This window comes from Lontra canadensis, unplaced genomic scaffold, assembly GCF_010015895.1.
Source record: "Lontra canadensis isolate GAN:19392208 unplaced genomic scaffold, GSC_riverotter_1.0 scaffold56, whole genome shotgun sequence".
Taxonomy (NCBI): Eukaryota; Metazoa; Chordata; class Mammalia; order Carnivora; family Mustelidae; genus Lontra; species Lontra canadensis.
The window spans coordinates 2808888-2817695 of NW_022631050.1; the positions used below are offsets into that span (position 1 = coordinate 2808888).

Consider the following 8808-nt stretch of genomic DNA (forward strand, 5'->3'; position numbering starts at 1 on the left):
AGCATATGTACATTAAGTAGAAGTAACAACACACCCAAATATATTAGCATTAGCATTCCCTTGTTTCTTTAAATAAAAATTAAATATGCCTTATTGCCTTCAGTCTTTTTTTTTTTTGTTACAACTATGTTTTGCATACTTTATATTATTATGAACTCCTGGACCAATACAGATTCAACTTATTCAAATTGATCACAATTATCATCATTATTATTGTGATCCTTACATCATCACAACTTTGTCCTTTTAGCATTGCCACAACATCCTTTAAAATGAACTTGGTTTCTAGCAACAACAATTTTTTCCCTATTTATTTAAATTGCTCTTGCCTAAAACCTGGAATAAGCTATCCTAAAATCTTGGTTCCTTTTAGAGGAGAATAATAGTTGTACAATCTCTGCCCCACACTTTCCCCTTTGCTTTACCATTCTAGTTACTGCTAGCACCCTTTCTGAAATGCCAGCATTCTGCTCCTCTGTTCCTAAGGCCTTTGTCTAGCAGCTGGGTTCTACTTTCCGATTGGCAGGCTGTAAGTTCCAGGGAAGTGGCACCACCTGGGAGCCACACTCAACTAATGATTCATGAAAGCTGGATATAAATACTCCCAACTCCATCATCCACAGGAGGGATAATTCTGAGGCTTGAGTTTCACATTAATTCCCAGAGTTCCAAGTTACCAGCAATTATAACATGCAAGGTATATATCTTCTATCAGCTTCATTCCCTTCCCTATCTCATTTTTAAATTCCTCTCTTTGCACTGGAATCTTTTGCCTCATTGTCTGCTTCTGGAGCAAGCTAGATTACATAAGAAGGATCAAAACATGATCCTGGAGTGCTGACAGTGGGCAAAAAAGTCCTGCAGCTGGAGCTGCAGTGACACAAGCTGGAAACTTCATGTCCTTTTTCACTGATTAACCATGATTTTATTTTTCAGATGAAACGATTATGTTGCTAAACTCTACCTTTTTTAAAGGATACGATTTCACTGACTGGTAAGACTTTTTTCTGCTTTAACGAAGGGCTGTTAATAAATGTCTGATGATGGCAATACACAAGAGTGATAGAGATGAGCTCTGTGTTCTAAAGAACTGAACTTTCTCAAAGAATTTATTTAGATTCTACTAGTATTTATGAGGGATTTATGTGTCAACCACTAGGCTAAGAGCTAGGAATGAAAAAGTACAAAAGCTGACATTAGTAAATAAATTAAATATTTGCCTGTCAGAAATTTGAAGAATTAAAAAGGCCATGTTTTGACATTTAAAATCCTATAAAGGTCATATTTTCACACAAAAATTATTCTTTTGTATTAAAGAAAATAGGACAGTCATATGAGACAAAGACATGGTATTTTTTCCATACTTAAGGATAATTTGTGGTAAGAGACTTTCTTGCCCTGCCTCAAATCTTTTTAAAATCCTCATTAACCTTAGAAAAAATATTTTTTACACAAAATGTTAAATTGAATTCATAATTAACAGCAATACATGACTTCTGTTAGCATTTCCAAAAATTTAAATCCTATCAAAGTGTCTTCTCTGATTGAGGGTTCTGTATTTTAAAGACCACTGACAAGCAAGTTTTAGACTAGACTGAATTGTATGGTATACAGAGCAACTGTAAATTCAACACTGGGGTATTTAAAAATATATATCTGTGCTTATTACTTATAAGAGAAAAAGCACACATTTCTATTAGCTTATTTCTAATCAGCCATGCATAATTCACTAAAAAAAATATTCAAAATGAAATGTCAGACTAGGAGAAAGTCCTGGTTTTCCTATCTTAGGTCTTAAACTTCTTTTTATATTTACAACGAATTCTTCTAATTATTGGAATCTTCTGTGGTGGTTATTTTTCAGGAAAACATCACTTATTGCTGAAATGCTTTAATTCCTGTTCCTTTCCTATTCCCAAGAGATACTCCTCTTACTTTATTCCCTTATCATTTCAGTACTTTGGGAAATAATATATGCCAGTAACAATTTAGAATTATCTTATGTCCCTCTCCCAAAGATGATGCTTAAACATGCCAGTTTAAATAAATTTGACTGAGGTATTTGGCAATAGCAACAAATTCATGTGCCACTGCATGGACTGATTTCACCAGAAAATATAGTGTATACTTGTGTTTTCATGCCACTAGTCAGCACTAAAAAGTGGTAAGATCTTGTTTTTTGTTTTTGTTGTTCTCATTTTTCACAGTGACATTCATGGGTCTATACCTAGTGTCCTGGTAAATACATGGGCTTGATATTACATATTCAATACAGAAATGTAGAAACAGGAGAGGTATAGAGGAGACATTTTACTATTTATCAGGATTTTGAGTACCCATGCCTCATTTTTTTTACATTTACTCTTTTTCCTCTAGCATTACTTATTTTTTCTTAAATAAAAGTAATTTTTTAGAGCAGTTTTATATTCACATCAAAACTAGGTGGAAGGTATAGGCATTTCTCATTTACTCCCTGCCTCCACACATACACAGCCTCCATAATTATCAACAACACTCACCAGAGTGGTACACTGGTTGCAAGTGATAAACCTACACTGACACATCATTATCATCATCACCCAGACTCCATAATTTACATTAGATTTCACTCTTGGTGTTGTCTATTCTATGGGTTTGGACAAATTTATAATGCCTTTTTCAGAATGTCATATAGTTGGAATCATTCAGTATGTAGCCTTTATAGACTGGCTTCTTTTAGGTAGTAATATGCATTTAAGTTTCCTCCATGTCCTTTTATGGCTTAACAGCTCATTTATTTTTAGTATTGAATAATATTCCATTGTCTGGAGGGAACGTACCTACTGAAGGCCATGTTCATTGCTTCCGAGTTTTGACAATTATGAATAAAGCTGCTATAAATATCTGAACATAGGTTTTTGTGTGAGTATGTTTTCAACTCCTTTGGATAAATACCAAGGAATATGGTAAGAAACTGCCAAACTTCTTCCAAAGTGGCTAAAACATTTTGCATTTCCACCAGCAATGAATGACAGTCCCTGTTACTCCACACCCTTCAGTATTTGGTGTTGTGTTGTGAATTTTGGCCATATTCTAATAGGTGTGTAGTGGTATCTCACTGTTGTCTTAATTTGTATTACCAGATGACATATAATGTGGAACATCTCTTCATATTCTTATTTGCCATCCATATATCTTCTTTGGTGAGGAGTCTATTAAAGAATTTGGCCCATTTTTTAACCAGGTTATTTTCTTACTATTGAGATTTAAGGGTTCTTTGTATATTTTAGATAATAGTCCTTTATTAGATGTGTCTTGCAAATATTTCCTCCCAGTTTGTGTCTTGTCTTTTCATTCTCTCAATAGGGTCTTTTGCAGAGCAGAAAATTTTTAATGTTATTCAACTTATCAATTGTTTCTTTCATGGATTATGCCCTTAGTTTTGTCATTTGACTAAAGTCACCACCAAACTCAAGATCATCTAGATTTTCTCCTATGTTATCTTCTAAGAGCTTTATAGTTTTGTGTTTTACATTTAGGTCCATGATCCATTTTTTAACTAATTGTTGTGAAGAATGTAAAGTCAGTGTCCAAATTCATTTTTTTCCATATATGAATGTCCGGTTGTTCCAGCACCATTTGTTGAAAAGACAATTTATGCTCCATTTTACCTTTATTCCTTTGTTAAAGATCAGTTGACTGTATCTTTATGACCTTCTTTTGAGCTCTCTATAGTCTATTCTAATGATTTCTTTGTCTATTGTTTCACCAATACCATACTATCTTGATTACTATAGTTTTCTAGTAAGTTAGAAGTCAGGTAGTGTCAGTCTTCCAACTTTGTTCTTCTCCTTCAACACTGCATTGGCTATTCTGGGTCTTTCACATCTCCATATAAACTTCAGAATCAATATGCTGATATGCAGAAAATAACTTACTGAGATTTTGACTGGGATTGTGTGGAATCTATAGATCAAGTTGGAAAAAACTAATATTTTGACAATATTGAGTCTTCTGTCCAGGAAGATGGAATATCTTCCCATTTATGCAATTCTCTTGATTTCTTTCATTGGTTTGTAGTTTTCTTCATACAGATCTCATCCATATTTTGTTAAATTTTTTTCTAAGTATTTCATTTTTGAGGGTGCTAATGTAAATACCATTGTTTTTAATTTCAAATTCTACATAGATGAATTTGTTCGTTTTTGGTACATTGGAAAACAATCAACTTTTATATATTAACCTTGTATCCCACAACCTTGCTATAATTGTTTATTAGCTCTAGGAGGATTTTTTGTTTTTGTTTTTTGTTTTTTTTTGTGGTCAATTGTTTTGTATTTTCTACATAGACAATCATATGACCTGTGAACAATGATAGTTTTATTCTTCCTTCCCAAACTATCTCCCTTTTATTTCTTTTTCTAGCCTTTCTGCATTAACTAGGGATTCCTCTTTACTTCATCTATCCTTTCTCCTTTCTAAAGATCAATTTGGTGAGAAGAGAATTGGACTTCTTTAGACTTTTGATATAAGAGAAGAAAAATCTAAAATTTCATTTCAGATCTGAAAAGTTTTTTGAAGTTCTTATTCTCCAAAAATATTTCTAAGATCATATTAGACAGAAACTTAAACTGAGACCGAGCTATAATACAAATTAGAATAACTAGATGAATGCTGAACACAAGTCTGTTGAATACATCTATGAATCTAGAACTTTAGGGATAGTAAATATATAGTTTGCAGGCTGTCACTTCTCCATTCTGAACTCCTGGCAGACACTGCTAATCAAAATCATCACTCTCACCTGTTAGGCTAGGCTTCTTGCACAATCTTCCTAGCAGCACCATTCCTATCTCAAGGTCGGTTCACGGAATAAAATTATTTACCATCTTTGAAGTATAATATAAATAGTTTGTAAAATAAATAGATTTTTCTTAATTCTCAGGATGTACTTCAACCAGAATAAGATGAAAGGTGAAAGAATTATAAAAGTTGTGACTCTTTTCCCCCTAGCTTCTAAAATTGTACAGATAGCTGCAGCTTTTGCATAAATCAGAGTTTCTTCTATCCTAATGATGATAGTAAGTAATTACATATATGTGTGTATATATACATACACACATATGTGTGTGTGTATATATACACACACATATATAGAGAAAACAGATAAATTCCTTTTATTAATAATCAATCGTAATGACCATGTATCTATGGTAATGACCATAAATAATGTTATCTCAAGCCAAGTTTAAATCTTTGGACACTGCAAGATGTTCAGCATCATTAATCATTAGAGAAATGAAAATCAAAACTACAGTGAGATAATCACCTCGCATCTGTCAGAATGGCTAGAATCAAAAAGACAAGAAATAACAAGTGTTGGTGAGGATGTAGAGAAAAAGGAACCCTTCTGTACTGTCAGTGGGAATGCAAATTGGTGCAGTCACTGTGGAAAACAGTATGGAGCTTCTTCAAAAAAACTTAAAATCAGAAATACCATATGATCCAGTAATTTCATTAGTGGGTATTTACCCAAAGAAAATTAAAACACTAGTTCAAGAAGACATACATACCCTTATGTTTATTGCAGCATTATTTACAATAGCCAAGATATGAAACAACCTGTGTCCATCCATAGATGAATGGGTAAAGAAAATATGGTATATAAAAATAGTGGAATATTACTCAGCCATTAAAAAAGAATGAGATCTTGCCATTTGTGACAACAGGATAAACCTAGAGGGTATTATATTAAGTGAAATAAATCTGACAAAACAAGATAAGTACTGTATGATTTCACCTATATGTAGAATCTAAAAAATAAAACAAACAAACAAACAAAAAGGAGAAATAGACCCATAAATACAGAGAACAAATGGTTGGTTGCCAGATGGGAGAAGAGTGGCAGGATGGGAAAAAGGGTAAAGGAATAATGGGAGATACAGATTTCCAGTTATGACTTATGAATAAGTCATGAGGATAAAAGGTACATCATAGGGAATGGTATAATAGCATTGTATGGTAACATGGTAACTACACTTGTGGTGAGCACAGCATAATGGATAGAAATCTCAAATAACTATGTTGTACACCTGAAACTTATGTAACATTATGTATGAACAATACTTCAATGAAAAAAAAACTTTATTTAAATAAATAAATAAATATCTGGGTACTGTAGATCATTCTGAGCAGAGCTAAAATGATGTTCCCATTTTTCTTCTCAGGTTTCTATGGAAACACTTTTTGAGATGAAGTTTGCCAGCAGAAAATATTTAATTTTTAAGTAAAATGATAACAAGTACTTTTTATCTATGCAAAACAAAAATTCTTTATAGATGTCTGAACTCAAGCTAAAATGTGATTTCATTATTTGTCTCCCAAGACAACCAAATCATAGAACCAACACTACTTAGGGTTTCCTGGTATGCATGTGAGAAGAAAATTATGCCTTATTCTTCAGTTCAGGAAATGTATTATTTGTTATACTTATGAAACCATTTTATATTCTCATGCAAAATCCAAGATAATACACATTTTAAGGCATGATAAATTTAACAGATGCTGATAAAATTTTCAATTCAATTAAGTTTTAATGGGTCTTTAATGTGAACTCTGTCTTTAATAAAAATAAAACATAACATAAACATACACACATGCCCACAAACAGCTGTCTATCCCTGCTATAAAATAAGGGCTTCTTCTAAGGGTATAAATGGAGCACCTATGTAAAGTAGGCTTGTTCTCTTTTTTTAAAAAATGCACTTTCAGAATAAAGAGCTTATGTTTATTCAAAATTTTACTTCCTAGAATTTTAAAAGTGTACTAAGAACTCTGTGTCTACATTATGCATGGTGTTTATATATTTTTAAATATTAATCCTGGCCAGTATCAGCCTTGGTCTGTTCTCCCTAAAAGATCTTGTTGGTCAGTCTACAAGCAGCATTCCTCTACCTTTCTGATCATTTTTGTTGTCTTTTTTGTGAGGTTCATTTACTACACTTGTATATAATATCCCAGATGCAAATGGACAATTGTTTTATCCTAGAATTAGGGCAACTTACCAGACACTCTTTTTTGTTAAGAAAACAAAAAAGAGTGTCTGGTAAGAGACACAGAAGCCTGCATCTACATTATTATGTCTAACATTGAAAATGTCTACAACTGATCAATCAAGAATAGCAGAATAATTTCATTGCTTAAATATTTTAAAGTATACCAGAGGGACACATATAGATGGCCAGAAGATGGCTACCTTTTAGTCAGGAGCAGAAAGAAGAGTTGAGTCAGAAATAGCTATTATTATAAGCTTTTTAGTAGTACTGTACTTTTTAGATTAGGTCCATATATTGTTTTGCTAATAACTTTTTTAAAATATTGGAAAATTAAAAGTAGGGGAGGAAACTCATTTGTTAATTAACAAACAGATATGTTAGGATATATGTCCACTGACCAGGATATTTAATTCATAAATAACACAAGGTCAAATGTAAAACAGGTATTTACATTGTCCTCCTCCTCTCATTTACTTTTTATCTCTTAATTTGGAAATGTTGAATAAAACAAGTTTTCTCAAGAAGAAATCTTACTATATCTTTCTCTAAGCAGAAAAATATTCACCTGTTCCTCCTCTGGATTTTGTCCCAAGCCATCTTTCATAGCAAACGTTTGTCATTCACCTTGAAATCCTATGGTAATTCATTTTCCATAAATCCATTTGAGTCCTCAGAAAACTCCAAAAAATAAGGCTTAAGTTCTCCTTATGACTGTATTTATTTAAATTTGTACATAAAATATTCCTCCCAATTGGCCATACTTATTTAAATTCTTTTAAACTAATCCTAACTATAGACCCTACCATCTTGCTCAATGACATGCCGCTGTCTTTCCTTCACCATTTTTGTTCAGTAAGAATGCTTCTCTCATTTGCCTGTATGATGTTCTACCTCATCCGTCTGCTCTCTTTGCAGCCAGGTCTTGTCTGACTCTGGTCCACTTCTGTGCACACTTTCAAAGCCTCTGTGCCCAGATCACTGACCTAGAGCTCCTGTGACAATGTCTTCAGTCTTCTGCTGAGGGCTGTTCCTCTGGATAATGTAAACTGTCACCATCCATTGTAACTTCACAGTAGGTAGCAAAAAAGAATCAAAATAAATTAACCTCAGCTGCTATGTGCTGCAGTACATTGTCTTTTCATAAAGTTAAGACAGCATGACACCAACAGAACAAACCCCTTCACCTTTATACCTACAGCTAAAAATACATCTCCCAAATGTAGGTTTAAAGTGACAAACTTTTTTTCATCTGGGATGGTTGACATTTTTAAGACATAATAACTAGTTCTAAAAATTTCGAACATGAGATGAGAGGTCAAAGTCCTTTATAAAATAACAATTTTTATTATAGAAACAATCTGGTAATATATGAGATGTATATGTAATATAATACTGATATGTAATATATAAGAAATGTATTGAGAAAATGTAATATATGAGAAGCCAGATTTACAAAATCAATTAGGTGCTTTTTTCAGTACAAAAAACTTTCATCATCTGAAAATTTTTACCATAAAAATTTTAGAAAATAGTTTCCAGACATTTAAGATTTTTTCTCTCCATAGATCATTTACTATTTGACTTCTCTGACCAAGAAAAAAAACAGATACTTTTAAGCCTAGCCTATTCTATTGTGAACCATTGCCAGCTAAAGGCATTTTTTAAAAAATGATGCCACTATCAAATTTATGTAAAATTTTCAAAATATGACTTATTGTATAAAGCATATGTTCACAGATGTGTCCAAAAGCAGGTAACTAGTCTTTTTTTCCTC

General features: G+C 32.6%; 1 long non-coding RNA gene across 1 annotated transcript in view; it reads right to left on the reverse strand.

Annotated features, from left to right (window-relative positions):
• LOC116878190 overlaps positions 1-7969 on the reverse strand; it is a 90246-nt gene extending 82277 nt beyond the window's left edge. Inside the window, exon 1 of the long non-coding RNA XR_004384788.1 lies at positions 7926-7969. This is a non-coding gene — a long non-coding RNA (uncharacterized LOC116878190). The remainder of the gene's footprint in view (positions 1-7925) is intronic.
• Between the last annotated feature and the right edge of the window lie 839 nt (positions 7970-8808).